This window comes from Rhinoderma darwinii, chromosome 4 (assembly GCF_050947455.1).
Source record: "Rhinoderma darwinii isolate aRhiDar2 chromosome 4, aRhiDar2.hap1, whole genome shotgun sequence".
NCBI classification, from domain to species: domain Eukaryota; kingdom Metazoa; phylum Chordata; class Amphibia; order Anura; family Rhinodermatidae; genus Rhinoderma; species Rhinoderma darwinii.
The window spans coordinates 373,964,866-373,982,699 of record NC_134690.1 but is presented as its reverse complement, the minus strand read 5'-3'; the positions used below and the strand labels follow the sequence as shown (position 1 = coordinate 373,982,699).

The window sequence follows — 17,834 nt, the reverse complement described above, 5'->3', positions numbered from 1 at the left end:
CATGTATGTCAGCCTTTGAGGATCAGCCTCTGCTGGTCCTCGTAGACCAACTGTCAGAGTGACTGTGACGTCACACTGACAGTTGGAATACATTACACTACCTAGGTAGTGTAATGTATTCTAGCAGCGATCAGAGCTGCAGGTCAATTAAAATAAAGTGTAAAAAGTAAAAAAAAAAGTTAATAAACAAAAATATAAAGTGTAAAAAGTAAAAAAAAGTTAATAAAAATGTTTTATAAAAGTGTAAAAATAAAAGGTTTTGTTTTCCTATAATAAGTCATTTATTAAAGGGAAAAAATGAAAACGTTAAAAAAAAGTACACATATTTGGTATCGCCGCGTTCGTAACGACCCAATCTATGAAACTATAATGTTAATTTTTCCGCACGGTGAACGCCGCAAACAAAATAAACAGAAAACTGCCAGCGTCGCTATTTTTTGGTCACCACCCCTCCCAAGATAGAGAATAAAAAGTGATCAAAAAGTCGCATTTACCCCAAAATGGTACCAATAAAAACCACAACCCGTCCCGCAAAAAACAAGACCTCCCACAGCTTTTTTGACGAAAAAATAAAAACGTTACGGCTCAAAATAGCGTGTCCCAGAAAATAAATTATTTTATAGAAACTTAATTTTATTGTGCAAACGCTGCAAAACTTAAAAAAATCTATACACATATGGTATCGCCATAATCGTACCGACCGGCAGAATAAATTAAAACGTAATTTATTGCGCACGGTGAACGCTGTAATAAATAAAGAATTTAAAGCGCCAAAATCGCTGTTTTTTGGTCACCTTAGCTCTAAAAAAGATCCTGAGGGGCCAAAATGCTCACTATACCCCTAGAAAAATTCCTTGAGGTGTGTAGATTCCAAAATGGGGTCACTTTTGGGGGGTTTCCACTGTTTTGGTCCCTCCGGGGCGTTGCAAACCCGACATGGCACTGAAAACCAATCCAGCAAAATCTGCGCTCCAAAATCCAAAAGGCGCTCCCTCCCTTCTGAGCCTTGCTGTGGGTCCAAACATCAGTTTACGACCACATATGGGGTATTGCCGTAATCGGGAGAAATTGCTTTACAAATTTTGGGGTGCTTTTTCTCCTTTATTCCTTGTAAAAATGAAAAAATTCTATGTTTCCACAGAAAAATAGGTGATTTTCATCTTCACAGACTAATTCCAATAAAATTCTGCAAAAAAACTGTGCGGTCAATATGCTAACTATACCCCTAGAAAAATGCCTTGAGGGTGTAGTTTCCAAAATGGGGTCACTTTGGGGGGGTTTCGACTGTTTAGGTACCACAAGACCTCCTCAAACCTGACATGGTGCCTAAAATATATTCCTAAAAAAAGGAGGCCCCAAAATCCACTAGGTGCTCCTTTGCTTCTGAGGCCGGTATTTCAGTCCATTACCGCACTAGGGCCACATGTTGGATATTTCTAAAATCTGCAGAATCTGGGCAATAAATATTAAGTTGCGTTTCTCTGGTAAAACCTTCTGTGTTACAGATTTTTTTTTATTACAAATGAATTTTGGCAAAAAAAATGAAATTCGTAAATTTCACCTCTACTTTGCCTTAATTCCTGTGAAACGCCTAAAGGGTTAAAATATTTTCTGAATGTGGTTTTGAATACCTTGAGGGGTGCAGTTTTCAAAATGGGGTGATTTATGGGGACTTTCTAATATATAAGGCCCTCAAAGCCACTTCAGAACTGAACTGGTCCCTGAAAAAATAGCCTTTTGAAATTGTATTGAAAATATGAGAAATTGCTGCTAAAGTTCTAAGCCTCGTAACGTCCTAGAAAAATAAAAGTACGTGAAAAAAAATGATGCAAACATAAAGTAGACATATGGGGGATGTTAACTAGTAACTATTTTATGTGGTATTACTATCTGTTTTACAAGCAAATACATTTAAATTTAGAAAAATGCTAATTTTTGCAAATTTTTGCTAAAATTTGAATTTTTTCACAAATAAATATTGAATTTATCGACCAAATTTTTTCACTAACATAAAGTACAATATGTCACGAGAAAACAATCTCAGAATCGCTTGGATAGGTAAAAGCATTCCGGAGTTATTACCACATAAAGTGACACATGTCAGATTTGAAAAAATCATCTGTGTCCACAAGGCCAAAACAGGCTGTGTCCTAAAGGGGTTAAATGCTTTGTCCTGTCATCATCTACAATGTAAACAACGTCTTAACACACAAAAGTTCAAATCTCTAAAGTAAATCTTGTATCACCAAACGTAGCGCAGTAAATACGAAACACAAAGCGATCATCACCGAAACCATTCAGTCTAATTGTTATCTAATGATTATACGTACAAACACTAAGGGAGACATACATTTCTTGTAAACAAATAGGAATAATCCTGGTCACGAATGATCGATTTTTATTGTACAGATATTTTCGTTTTATTCCAATTCAAAAGTTTTTTATTGGTTTTAATACAAACACTTACAAAAATACATTTTCGTTTTAGAAGGACAGAAACAGAAGTTTAGGGGGAAAACAATGACCAAAACCACTTGTGAAGATATCATTATACAAATGGTATTATCAAGCTGCAGCATACGTAACATACAATGTAATAATACAGCATATGAAATAAAATTCCACAAATCTACCATTTAAACACAAAGCACAAAGCAAACTATTCAAGGAAAATAGGAAACTTTTAGCTGTCTTTAGGGGGGGAGGGGGTCAAGAAATATATATATAAATCTACTCTGCCTTGATCTTGTTCTATCTAATATCACAATCCAAAGCATGATAAACTAGATGAACATCACATTTCCCCCTCCTCCTCCCTCAGTGCTAAAGCACCTGATAAATAACAATTGGGAAAGGGAGGGGGGGGAGAGGTCTTTAGGTGGACAACTGCTCTGTCTGCCCCTTAGGGAAGGCATCTCTCCTCAGCCTGAAAGGGAGGGGAACAAAATAAGAATGATCCCACCAGGGGCGTAACTAGGAAAGACTGGGCCCCATAGCAAACTTTTGACTGGGCCCCCCCCCCTCGCCTGGGTGTCACACAACCCCCCCTTGTAGATAGTGCCTTTTTTACAGCCCCCCCTGTAGATAACGCCATACAGCCCTCCTATAGATAACGCCATACAGCCCCCTCTGTAGATAGCGCCATACAGCCCCCTCTGTAGATAACGCCATACAATCCCCACTGTAGAGAACGCCATACAGTCCCCCCCTGTAGAGAACGCCATACAGCCCCCCACTGTAGGGAACGCCATACAGCCCCCCCTGTAGGGAACGCCATACAGCCCCCCCCTGTAGGGAACGCCACACAGCCCCCCCTGTAGGGAACGCCATACAGCCCCCCCTGTAGGGAACGCCATACATCCCCCCCCTGTAGGGAAAACCATACAGCCCCCCCCTGTAGGGAACGCCATACAGCCCCCGCTGTAGGGAATGCCATACAGCGTCCCTCCTCCCAAAAAAATGCGACCTACAGTGTGTCCTACAAAAGACATGTATCCCCTATCCACGGGATAGGGGATACATCTGTGATCGCTGGCAGCGATAGGGAGAACGGGGGACTGAAAGTCCCCTGAAGTTCTCCATGACGAACCTCTGACTTCCGGCGTCTGCGCAGCTCAAGAAAAATGAAAGGAGCGCTGGTCACGCATGGCACTCCATTCATTTCTACGGAGCTGCCGACACAGACCCCGGAAGTCAGAGGTTTGTGATGGAGAACTTCAGGGGAATTTCGGTCCCCCGTTCTCCCTATCAATGCCAGTGATCACACATGTATCCCCTATCCTGTGGATAGGGGATACATGTCTTTTGTTTAATGGCAGAGCGGGGAGATACCTCCCTGCTCTGCCGTAGTGTTTAGTGGCATTGCGCTGTAGCAGCCATAGCGGCTGCTAGCGGAGCCTCTGGCCATGGTGGGGGCCCGTGCCGGCGGGCGACACGGGCCCACTCATGCCGCGGGCCCCGTAGCAGCCACTACGGCTGCTACGGCAGTAGTTACGCCACTGGATCCCACTTATCTCTGCACAGAAAATATATATATATGTTTCAGAAGCCGCGTTTTGTAAACCAACAGTCTTGGACTTGTTCACACCTGTAATACTGTACATTTCTGTGTGGGAGGTGGATATAGTGTCTAAACCGGGATAAAATCCAGTCCAGTGAAAGCAGCCAAACCTGTCCAAAATGCTTGCTTTATATTTTTTTGTTCATTCCTAGGAAACGACCCTTTCCCAACTGTTAATAAGAGGGCCACAAGTAGGCGGTGCGAGCAATCACTATCACCAATCCTACTATGATAACATGAAAAAGAATGTGTTCTGAATGAATGGCATCCAGAAGATATATCTGATAAATGTTTATGGTTTAATAACATAAATTATAGGAAAACTATTGCATTCAATAGCTGGATAAGAAGTAGTGCAGCAGTAGCAGAGGGGGGAACCAAACCCAATATTATATGCGTACTGCTAAATGAATGGTGGTGCATGAGAACACTACCAATAAATCCATCAAATAACTAGATTTTACACCATGTGTTTTTACCTGAAGAAATATCATTTAGTAAACAAACAATAATGCTCATAAATGGAATACCTTGTAAGAATTTCACCAAAACAGAAAAAAGTCATAAGACAACAAATAAGTGTGCGGGGGGATGATGGGGAGCTAGAACCCGCAACTATCTGAAAACGAAGGTGCTGCAGTTGCCTTTAAAGGGGTTATCCAGGTTTTAAAAAATTGATAGGCTATCAATATTAGATCGGTGTGGTGCAACTTTCGGCACCCCCGCCGATCAGCTGTTGGAAAAAGCCACAGCGCTTGTGTAACGTCCATGGCCGCGGGCCGTCGGGTTTACTCACCCCCCGACGCCTGCAGCCATGGATCTGTGAGCGCTGGTCCCTGTTTCCTTCCTAGGAGACACCAGCGCTCACTTCCACTCCGTTCTGCTGTGTCCCTTAGGGTGCGCGCGCACAAATTATTCGTCATCATCATCAACTGCCCTGATTTCCTGCTCTATAAGAAGGCCCCAGGCCTTCTGATCCTTGCCTGAGCGTTGTTAGTCTATCCCAGTCTGTCTCGCAAATGGTCCCTTAGTGTTTCCCGTTCCAGCTGTTACCCGTGCCCTGTTCCTGTATTCCGTGTTGTTCTAGTTCCTGTGCCTACCTGCGTTGGAGTAGTGTCTTCTGCCACGTCCAGTGTCGTTTGCCACGTCCAGTGTCGTTTGCCACGTCCAGTGTCTTCAGCCACGTCCAGTGTCTTCTACTTCATCGGATACTGCCCGCCACGTCTGGCGCGACCTGCCGCACCAGCCTCCATCCGTGCTGAAGCCACAGCCACCGTCCAGACTATTTCAGGTACCCAAGCGTTACTGTCTGCCATTGACTTTCGTATAGACTGTGACCTGGTCAGCTGTCTCCCCGCTACGGCGGAGCGGCCTAGTGGGTCCACATACCCTGTGTCCATGACAGTACGCTCAGGCCATGGAACCCACTGGCCAGCCCAAGAAGATTCAGACAGAGATGCAGGACCTACGCACACGTCAGGATCAACTCCTTGAGGCGGTGAATTCTATCCTGGTCCGCCTAGATCTACTCGCTGTTCCACCTCCGGTTCTTCCTCCTGAAGCTGTTGCTGTGCCACTGCCTGTGGCTCCTCCTGTTTGTTCCGGATCCACAGTTCCTCTGCCTCTTCCTCCTCGCTACGACGGTGACCCCAGAGCATGTAGAGGATTTCTCAATCAATGCACGGTGCATTTTAGGCTACGGCCTCATCTCTTCCCCTCCGAGGAGGCCAAAGTGGCGTTCATTATCTCCCTCCTCGCTGGCAAGGCCCTCGCATGGGTGAACCCAATCTTAGAACAACAAGGACCTGTATCCGCGGACCTAGCCTTGTTCCTGCAGTCCTTTCGTGCCGTGTTAGAGGAGCCGGGTCGAACATCCTCTGCTGCAGCCACTCTGTTGACCCTCAAGCAAGAAGGCTCCACAGTAGGGGAGTATGCTATCTCCTTCCGTACCCTAGCAGCCGAGCTGGCATGGAACAATGAGGCACTGGTGGCGACCTTCTGGCAGGGACTGTCCTCTCACATCAAGATCGAACTGGCAGCCCGCGACCTTCCTTCTATCTTGGATGCCCTCATCCTGTTAGCCACCCGGGTTGATATAAGAATCCGGGAGCGCTCTCAAGAGGTTCGTTAGAAGAGCCGGGTCCACAGACCAGCACCCTCTGTCCAGAGACCGCTATTGTCCACTCCTAGTGCGCTACCTGAAGAACCCATGCAGGTAGACAGAGTCCGGTTATCTGAACAGGAGAAGCAGCGCAGACGCTCCTCTGAACTTTGTATGCATTGTGGCCTCAAGGGTCATTTTGTGCGCCAATGCCCACAGAAACCGGGAAACTCCAGTACCTAGGGTTGATTGGAGAGGCAACTCTAGGTGGAACATCTCCAAACGTTAAAACCTCTTCCAGATTATCGATTCCTGTGGCCATCGTCACCGGAGAGACATCACATCCTTCCTCCGCCTATCTTGACTCTGGAGCGGCTGCTAATTTTATCCAGCAGGATCTAGTGGATCGGTTTCGACTACCCACAGTCCATCTGGAGAGACCCCTGGCAGTTGCCTCTGTGAATGGTCTACCATTGCCTGATCTGATCATGCTCATCACAGAGCCGTTGACACTACGGGTCGGAGCTCTTCACTCAGAACAGATCACCTTCCTGGTACTACCCAAGGCTATCAATCCTATCCTGCTGGGTCTGCCATGGCTCCGTCTACACACCCCGACACTTGACTGGAATTCTGGAGAGGTTCTTCAATGGGCTTCCAGATGCCATAGCCATTGCCTGTCACAAGTCCGTCCTGTTGTGCCCCCTCTGCCTCAGTCACTTTCCGGCCTACCATCTCAATATGCCAGTTTTGCGGATGTCTTTTGCAAACGAGAGGCTGAGACGTTGCCTCCACATCGGAATTATGACTGTCCCATTGAACTGGTTCCCAATGCTTCTCTTCCCCATGGACGAGTATATCCTCTCTCCTTGCCAGAGACTTTATCGATGTCAGCCTATATCAAGGAGTACTTGGAAAGGGGTTTTATTCGAAAGTCTTCCTCCCCTGCCAGGGCAGGCTTCTTCTTCGTTAAAAAGAGAGATTAATCTCTTCGACCCTGCATTGACTACCGTGGTCTCAATCAGATCACGGTCAAGAACAAATACCCATTGCCACTTATTTCCGAGCTCTTCGATCGCATACGAGGAGCCAAAACATTTTCTAAGCTAGATCTGCGGGGGGCCTATAATCTAATCCGGATTCGCCGGGGTGACGAATGGAAGACGGCATTTAACACCCGCGATGGGCACTACGAATACCTAGTGATGCCCTTCGGACTGTGTAACGCTCCCGCAGTATTTCAGGAGTTCGTTAATGATATCTTCCGAGATCTCCTCTATATGTGCGTTGTAGTTTATATCGATGATATTTTTAATTTTCTCCCCAGATCTGATGACCCATCGGAGGCATGTTCCTGGGCTACATCATCTCAGATCAAGGCCTTAAGATGGACCCTGAGAAACTAAAGTCCGTCCTGGAATGGCCACGTCCTCAAGGCCTAAGGGCCATACAACGGTTCCTGGGATTCGCCAATTTCTACCGGCAGTTTATTCCGAACTTTTCTTCTCGGACGGCTCCCATCTCTACCCCTACCAAGAAGGGTGCGAACGCCAAGGTGTGGACTCCAGAGGCAGAGTCCGCATTCATTAGCCTCAAGAAAGCCCTCACTTCAGCTTCAATCCTCCATCACCCTGACGTATCTCGGCAGTTCTCACTAGAAGTGGACGCTTCCTCTGTTGGTGCAGGTGCACTTCTGTTCCAGAGGAGCTCCAAAGGAAAGGCAGTAGTACGTGGCTACTACTCAAGACTGTTTTCTTCTGCTGAGCGCAATTATTCCATTGGAGATCGGGAGCTACTGGCTATCAAATTGGCCCTGGAGGAGTGGAGACATCTTCTAGAAGGCGCAGCTCACCCCATCCTGATCGTCACCGACCACAAGAACCTCACCTACCTTCAGTCCGCTCAAAGACTAAATCCTCGTCAAGCCAGGTGGTCGCTGTTCTTCACCCGTTTTCAATTTCTGCTCCACTACCGTCCCGCTGACAAGAATGTGAGGGCCGATGCCCTGTCCAGATCATTTGAGATGGAAGACACGGTGGAGTCCCTTCAGACTATCATAGACCCATCCTGCGTTGTCACCGCCAATCCTCTGCAGCTTAGAAATATCCCTCCGGGGAGAACTTTTGTTCGGTTGGCAGACAGAAAAAGAATTCTCCGCTGGGGACACAGCTCTAAATTAGCTAGGCACGCTGGTGTCTGTAAAACCCAAGACCTGATTGCTCGTCACTTTTGGTGGCCCACGCTACCTAAAGATGTTCTGGACTTTGACTCTGCTTGCACGGTGTGTGCCTCTAACAAAGTGACTCACTCCAAGCCTGCCGGCCTGCTTCAACCTCTGCCTGTACCCAGTGCCCCCTGGCAGCACATCGCAATGGACTTAGTCACAGACCTTCCTCTCTCAGCAGGATGCAACACCATCTGGGTGGTGGTGGACCGGTTCCCTAAGATGACCGGCCTACCTTCTGCTCCCCGACTGGCGAGTCTCTTCATTCAGCACATCTTTCGCTTGCATGGCTTGCCTCTTCACATTGTCTCCGACCGGGGGGTTCGGTTTACCTCTAAGTTCTGGAGAGCCCTCTGTAAACTCCTGGATGTGAGTTTGGACTTTTCCTCTGCCTATCACCCCCAATCCAATGGGCAGGTTGAGAGGATCAACCAGATCATGGAAAATTATCTCCGCCACTTCATCTCTTCACAGCACGATAACTGGGTACAGCTTCTTCCATGGGCCGAGTTTTCATATAACAACCACACAAGTGAGTCCACCACTTCCACTCCGTTTCACATCGTGTACAGTCAACATCCCAGAGTCCCTCTTCCTGTGTCGACTTCATCTCAGGTTCCCGCTGCTGACTCTGCATATGGGGACTTCTTGCAAATCTGGCAACAGACCCGGTCCTCTATTTTGCTGGCAGTAGATCGCATGAAGTGAAAGGCAGATACTAAGAGAAGAGAGCCGCCTCAGTTTCTTCCGGGGACTAAAGTCTGGCTGTCCTCTCGGAACATTCGCTTGAAGGTATCCTCATACAAGTACGCTCCCAGGTTCCTTGGTCCTTTCGAAATTCTGCTACAAATCAACCCTGTCTCCTATAAACTGCGGCTGCCTCCTACCCTCAGAATCCCTAACTCCTTCCATGTGTCCCTCCTGAAACCAGTGGTCCTGAACCGCTACAGCAAGACTTCTAGTTCCACAGTTGCTCCCAGCGGCCCTTCTGATGTATTCGAGGTAAAGGAGATCCTGGGCTGCAAGAGGGAAGGAGGAAGGACTTTCTATTTGGTGGACTGGAAAGGGTTTGGTCCTGAGGAGAGGTCCTGGGAGCCAGAAGAGAACCTCAGTGCTCCCGCACTCATTAAAAAGTTCCTCTCCCGCTCTGGTCCCAAGAAGAGGGGGCGTAAGAGGGGGGATACTGTAACATCCATGGCCGTGGGCCGTCGGGTTTACTCACCCCCCGACGCCCGCAGCCATGGATCCGTGAGCGCTGGTCCGTCTCCTTCCTAGGAGACGCCAGCGCTCACTTCCGCTCCGTCCTGCTGTGTCCCTTAGGGTGCGCTCGCTCGCGCACGGCCTTAAAGGGCCAGCGCGCGCACAAATTATTCGTCATCATCATCAACTGCCCTGATTTCCTGCTCTATAAGAAGGCCCCAGGCCTTCTGATCCTTGCCTGAGCGTTGTTAGTCTATCCCAGTGTGTCTCGCAAATGGTCCCTTAGTGTTTCCCGTTCCAGCTGTTACCCATGCCCTGTTACCCGTTCCTGTATTCCGTATTGTTCTAGTTCCTGTGCCTACCTGCGTTGGAGTAGTGTCTTCTGCCACATCCAGTGTCATCTGCCACGTCCAGTGTCTTCTGCCACGTCCAGTGTCTTCTGCCACGTCCAGTGTCTTCTGCTTCATCGGATACTGCCCGCCACGTCTGGAGTGACCTGCCGCACCAGCCTCCATCCGTGCTGAAGCCACAGCCACCGTCCGGATTATTTCAGGAACCCAAGCGTTACTGTCTGCCATTGACTTTCGTATAGACTGTGACCTGGTCAGTTGCCTCCCCGCTACGGCGGAGCGGCCTAGTGGGTCCACATACCCTGTGTCCGTGACAGCTTGTATGATTGTCACGGCCCCTTTAGGCCGCTGATCGATGGAGTTGCAGAGATTCAGTCCCCCACCAATCTAATATTGATGGCCTATCATAAGGATAATCCATCAATTTTAAAATCCCGGATAACCACTTTAAAGTTTACAAACCACTTCTCGGCATTGCTCAGATATTTCTACTGCTCAGAATCCACAATATAGCGCTTGTGGTAATCCTGAGTCCTACTGAATGGTGCTCTATGTTATATAGGTTTTATTTTAAGGAGGTCCATAATATACAGTATTTTAACATATAACATCATAATATATCTGAGCTCCAAATCCCCTTCTTCCCTTTACATGGTCATAGTCCTAAATAATAAAATTCTGGCTGTGTGCAGTTACCTCTAGGGGGCGCTTACTTAATACAGATTTATTATTAGGTTTAATGGGGGCTGTATATGATCGTCCTCCCTAGTGGCGGGTGCGAAAGGAACCTCTAGCCACTACATTTACTCTGAAATTAATCAGCACAGCATTTTGGACCGAATAAGATAAGAAAAAATATGTTTATTAAAAAAAAAATTAAGTAGCCACCTCTAGCTAATATAACAGCTTTACACAATCGAGGCATTCTTTCTACAATTGCATTCAGATATTATTCTGAAATTTCAAACATTGTTGCAGAAGTTCCCGCAAATGTGCTGCACTTGTTCGCTGCTTTGATTTCACTCTTCTGTCCAGTTCATCCCAAACAAGATCAATGGGATTTAAGTCTGGAGACTGTAAGTCATTCTATTCTTCGAAGCCTACCGGCTTCTTGTCTTCTTAAGTAGTTCTGACATAACCTAGAAGTATGTTTTGGATCATGGTATTAGTGTAATATGAACTCCTGATCAAGTAGGCGTACACCAGAGGGTATCACATGGCGCATCAAAATCCTGTGTTAGCCCATTTTGTACAGTGTGCTAGTAATCCTGTGAAAGTTGTCAACTCTGTATCCAGCAAGAGAGCCCCAGACCATCACGCCTCCTCCTCCATGTTTGACAGTTGTCACACACTGAGGAGGCATCCCTTCATGTACTCGATGATGTACAAAAACTCTGTGTGATGTACCAGAGATGTCAAACTTTGATTTATCAGTCCATAAGACCTTCTTCCACTCTTCAGTAGTCCACTTGAGGTGCTGCTTGGCCCAGGCAAGTTTTTTTATTTTTTTTTCAATCTTCTATTCACAGTTGAAATGGAAACTTGTTTAATTTTTGCTGCATTAAGCTGAACTTGAAGATTTTGTGCTGTTAGGCGCCATTCATGTAAACTGTTGACTATAAAAAAAACTTGTCAGCCGATTTTGTAGTGGCTTTTGGTCTGCCAGACGTCTTCCTGTTAGTTTCCACCAGTTTCCAAGTGCCTTTGCCACCTTGGCTTCCTTGGCAATTTCTCTGTAGGACAGAAATATACTTCTAAGAGTTATAATTGTCTGTCTGTCTTCTTTTGTTAAATGCCTTTTTTTTACCATTATGATAGCAATGTGCTTTGTCCCGAAGAGCAAAACTGTCCAAATCCTGCCCTACAGGGTGTTGCAATGTAGTCTGTTCCAACACTGGTTATATAGAATCAGAGGGTTTGAAAGTAATCTCCAAAAGTTGAGACACCTGTAGAAATACTTTGCATCCAATTTCAAACCATAATTTGAAAAAAGCCCTATGGTTAAAATAAGAAATTCAGACTATTGTTGCATTTGAGGTTAAAAATTCATATTGTTTTTAGCTTACTATTGAACCATTTCAGGTTATTTGCTGTACTATAACTGAGTTAATGTAAAAAATAACTGGACAAATTGAGGTGTTCTAAAACTTTTGACAGGTAGAGATTGTGTGTGTGTGTGTGTGTGTATATATATATATATATATATATATATATATATATATATATATATTATGTGCCTTTTATGGTTGTAAGGGCATCAAACTGTAGTGAAATGATCATTGTTTTACATGCACTAGTAATGTGATCTATATAGAAAACAGCACAAGGAGCTGAGGTAATACCAACTGTAAGTATTGGAGTCTAGATGTCAATTGACGGACTGCAAAGTGCTCCAATTAACAATATTAATACAATAGATGACATTCAGTGAGAAGCCAATTAGAGGAGCAGCAGAACTCCAGTCTGCTTCCTACTGGCTTAAACAAAGAGTGTACCCACACATGCAAACATTGACACAATCTCTGTGTAAATACGCTGACTATTTCACGACCAATTTTTTCAGATATTTTTAAGAATAAGTAAACATGAGTAGATGCAGAGAGCGCCGTGTGAAAAAGCAGCAATGGATTAGTACAGGACGACCACAATCCTGTAAACTAGGACGTATCCCTTAACCTTCTTCTTATGTTACTGAAGGCAATGCTGCCGCTCAGTGCAGACCATTTCATGAACATTCAAGATCATTTCTCTAATGAGGCTCTAGTCAAGCAAAAAACATTAAGGTCTGCAGCTTTTATTTGGTCTGTGCCCCCTGCAATTTGGCCAATATTTGTAGGTTAAACGAAAAAAAAAAAAGACTGGCTAAGCTCTAGCGCACTTTCTGGCTGCACTGGAATGTAAAAGGCTGACTTCTTTCACCAGTCTACCGTGCGAACACTTCCCAACAACAACCGTGATATGTCTGACAAGACAGGGAGATAAGACGGCCTTTTCCCTTTCTCTTTGAGCATGTGACAGAGACTTGACTGCAGACTACGTCCCACAGTGCCATTATTACCTGCAGACCAAGGTTAAGAGCGGACAATCACTGACTGCTACAAAGTTTCTAACTCCTCAAGTGTGTTGCTTACAATGAAGTTATCATTATCTGTGGATAGCATGAATGAAAAAGGTTCTGAAAGAGGACCTGACAGCTTTCCTATCATGTCTGCTTTAGTAAATACTAGCAATTCTGGAGCACCTTTTTATAGAACTCTGTATTGTGCCGTCCTTCTGTTATTCTTCCTGCAAAAATATGAATACATTGACAATTGCGTGTTACCATTCCCCTTTTCAATAAGGTGTGTCTCTACACACACTGGCACTATGAAATCAGTGTGTACATTGCGAAATCAGTGTGTAGAGACGCGTCCCTTTCTGCCCCAAGAGAAATGGAAACACTAAGTTATACATTTATTCGTATATTTTGAGGAGGAATAACAGACGAACAACTATACAGATTTCGGGAACAAAAAAAGATGCTCCAAAATTGTTATCTAAAAAGACAGATATTGGCAAGGTGGCGATAGGGTGGCAAGGTGGCGATAGGGTGGGAAGGCAGGGGGAGGTAATATACAAATGGAGAGGGTAATTGATAAAAAGTTATGACTCGCGTTAATTTACTGTATCTTAGATGTATTGAAATGTAAGTTATATAAATAATTAAGATCGTGGATCATCCTTTTATGTAAACAAATTAAAATAATAAAATATATATTTTTTTTAAAAACACATCAGGAAAGTTGACAGGTCCTCATTAAATATACTTGAATTATTTGTTTTTAATTTTCCTATGAAACATACAAGGAAATAGAATTTTATTATTACAATAGCCCCAACAACCCACTCATCCCCACACTCCCGAGCAGGGAATAAAAAAAAATATTTTTATACTATTAAATTGTTGCTATTTCTTTAAAAAAAAACAACTGTCAATATATTGCTCCACTTTCTTTATATACTAGTCCTTCTCAATGAATTAGAATATCATCAAAAAGTTAATTTATTTCAGTAATTCAATTAAAAAAATTAAACTCAGATATTATATAGATTCATTACACAGAGTGATCTATTTCCAGCATTTTTTTATTTTAATGTTTATGATTATGGCTAACAGTTAATGAAACCTCAAAATTTAGTGTCTCAGAAAATGAGAATATTGTATAAGCCCAATTTCAAAAATGATCTTTAAATACCGAAATGTTGGCCTACTGAAAAGTATGTGCAGTATATGCCCTCAATACTTGGTCGGGGCTCCTTTTGCATGAATTACTGCATCAATGCGGCGTGGCATGGATGTGATCAGCCTGTTACACTGCTGAGGTGTTTTGGAAGCCCAGGTTGCTTTGATATCGGCCTTCAGCTCTGCAGTGTTGGGTCTGGTGTCTCATCTTCCTCTTAACAATACCCCAGAGATTCTCTATGGGGTTTAGGTCAGGCGAGTTTGCTGGCCAATCAAGCAAAGCGGTACTGTGGTTATTAAACCAGGTATTGGTACTTTTGGCAGTGTGGACAGGTGGCAAGTCCTGCTGGAAAATGAAATCAGCATCGCCATAAAACTTGTCAGCAGAGGGAAGCATGAAGTGCTCGAAAATGTCCTCGTAGACGGCTGCATTTACTCTGAACTAGATATAACACAGTGGACCAACACTGTTGCTTAGTTTTGCATTTAATTTGGAAATCAAGGTCCCAGAGTCTGGAGGAAGAGTGGAAAGGCATCAATCCATGTTGATTGCGGTCCAGTGTGAAGTTTCCAGTCAGTGATGGTTTGGGGGACCATGTCATCTGCTAGTGTTGGTCCACTGTGTTATATCAAGTCCAGAGTCAGCGCAGCGTCTACCAGGAAATTTTCGAGCACTTCATGCTACCCTCTGCTGACAAGATTTATGGCGATGCTGATTTCATTTTCCAGCAGGACTTGGCACCTGTCCACACTGCCAAAAGTACCAATACCTGGTTTAATAACCACAGTGTTACTGGGCTTGATTGGCCAGCAAACTCGCCTGACCTAAACCCTATAGAGAATCCATGGGGTATGGTCAAGAGGAAGATGAGAGACCAGACCCAACAATGCAGACGAGCTGAAGGCCGCTATCAAAGCAACCTGGGCTTCCATAACACCTCAGCAGTGTAACAGGCTGATCACATCCATGCCACGCCGCATTGATGCAGTAATTCATGGAGAAGGAGTCCCGAGTATTGAGTGCATATACTGTACAGACTCTTCAGTAGGCCTATATCTCAAGTTTTAAAAATAATTTTTTCAAATGGGCTTGTATAATATTCTAATTTTCGGAGACACTAAATTTTGAGTTTTCAGTAACGGTTACCATAATCATCAACATTAAAAGAAAAAAATGCTGGAAATAGATCACTCTGCGTGTAATAAATCTATCGAATATATGAGTTTCACTTTTTTAATTGAATTACTAAAATAAATAAACTTTTTGATATTCTAATTCATTAAGGACTAATATATATCTTACTATTAATATTACTTAATATTATAATCTTACTTAGACCTGGTTGAAGTTAATACAGAGAATAGAGAAGATATAGAAAATAAAATAAAATCTCAGTTATATGTTTATTTTTACATTCAGGTTTATCTCATGTATTTGTATATGTACAGCAGAGACAATTGTTTGTTGTTGTCATTATGATTGTCCTTTCCTTGGATTCTGTAAATCCCTGCTTTTTTCCTTGTTTTCTTAAAAAAATCTAAATAAAGAATTTACAAAAAAAAACAACAACATAATAAATATAATTTAAAAAATCCTTCTTAACCTTGGTTGAAGGATTATAAAATAATGTTCCAAAACTCCTTCCTAAACCCTAGCAGTGATCATTCAAGTATTTAAATAACTTATTATATTATGGTGCTTCAAGAAAGCATCTAAAGCAATCTACTAATATCAGATTCTCTGGTAAACTATTTCATGGCTTCACAGCTCTTACAGTAAAGAACCCTTTTCCATGCTGGGCATTGAACCTTTTATCATCCATTAGTATGATGTTGCCCTTGTGTTTTTGAGGTGACCTTAAAGTGAAGAGATTTTGAAGTAATTCTGTATGGTTCATTTCTACAAATGTATCCTCTCACTTAACCACCTCTTCTCAAAACTGAACAATTTCAAGAGTTGGGATGTGAGCAGTTTGGACAGAAACATAAGGGGTTAAACAAAAAAAGCATACATTTCAAACATGCTCACACGCACACTTGAGCCCATTTAATTGGAAGCATGATAACCTATATATTTGTGCAAAAACCAACTAAAAGGCACAAGGAAAACATGCAACAAACCTCATGCAGTTGTTGGCCTGGTCAGATTTATAACTAAGATCCTAATGCCAAAGGGCAATTTCTAACTATTGAGCCACTGTATTGCAGAAAATGTGCACTGTATGTAAGTTTCTCTAATGGTTCTCTGAACTGGACATATGTGAGAAAATGTAGAGCAAAGTAGACATAGATAAGGAAGACTATAGGTGTGTTACCCCCTTAAAGGGTTTTTCCACCAGTAGCATTTATCACCTAATAACTGGATAACTGATAAATGTGAGATCATGATGGTCCAACTGTTGGGACTTCCACTATTCACTAAAACTGGTGACCCCTGTCCCTCCTCAACAAGTAGGCCAGAGTGAGAAGGAGCTGCATGGAGGTTGAGGTGAAGATGCATACATGCTGTTTTACACAACTTTATAGGAGATAGGGAAAGAGGCGGGTATGTAATAGTTGTATGGTGTGACTGTGTGCATGCTCGTATACCGCTCCATACAGCTCCTCTACAACGCAAATGGGTGAGGAGGGATGGGGCTACTCGATTCTAGAGACTAGTGAGTTCCAGTGATCAGACCCCTTCTGAACTAGCATTTATCACCTACATCGAGCGTACATGAGCGAGCGAATACATTTTAAAAATTCAAAGGGGAACTCAAACTGTTATAAACTAGGTTACTGCACACGTGACAGACTTTATAAATCCTGTATAAATTCAGCAGTTCATAAATTCAGCTGCCCAAGCAATGCTGTTTGTTCACATCCACTTTGTCAATGGATTATATAGACATCCACAGACATTAAGGCCTCATGCACACGACCGTGTTTTTGCGTCTGCAATTCAACCGCAAATCCACGGGTTAATTGCGGACCCATTCATTTCTATGTGGCCATACCCACTATCCGTGTTTTCACGGCTCTCCGCATGTCCGCACATCCGTGCCGCAGAAACTCCGGACATGTCTTATTATGGGCCGCAAATGCGGTGCGGACATGCCAATAGAAGTCAATGGGCCCGTGGAAATTGCGGATACACCGCCGTGTGTCATCCGCAGTTTGCGGATTTGCGGAAGTGTTGCTAGGCGACGACCGGGAATGACTTCTGTCGTCGTGAAGTCTGGAGACAGTGCATGAGAGCAGCAGAGAGCAGCAGAGAGCAGCATGGCTTCAATAAACGTCGAGAAACTAAATCGCCTGGAGAGGAGCCAGTGCAGGAGTACATCATCCACATCATCAGAAGACATGTTCGCAGTGAGTAACTGACAAAAACCACAGCTATATCAGCAGCGCAATCTCACTGAACTCGCACAAAGCAAAGATCAGGAAAAATGCAGCAGGAAATGGCTCCAGAGCGATCATGTGACCTTCTAAAGGGGGTTTGACCAAGCTTTTGGCATCCTGTTTAAAAGTCCTTTTTTTTTTTTTTTTTTTTCATCCGCATTTTTGCGGATTACATACGGATGAACTGCGGATGACATTCCACGGAACACGGTCCTGGAATTTGCGGACCAGAAAAACACCACGGTCGTGTGCATGAGGCCTTAGGGTGTATTCACACAATGCGGTTTGGCCGTGTG

At 44.0% G+C, this 17,834-nt stretch overlaps 1 protein-coding gene across 2 annotated transcripts in view; it reads right to left on the bottom strand.

The window, feature by feature from the left end:
- Nucleotides 1-17,834, bottom strand: part of WDPCP (WD repeat containing planar cell polarity effector) — a 306,972-nt gene that overhangs the window by 217,596 nt on the left and 71,542 nt on the right. The window lies entirely within an intron of this gene.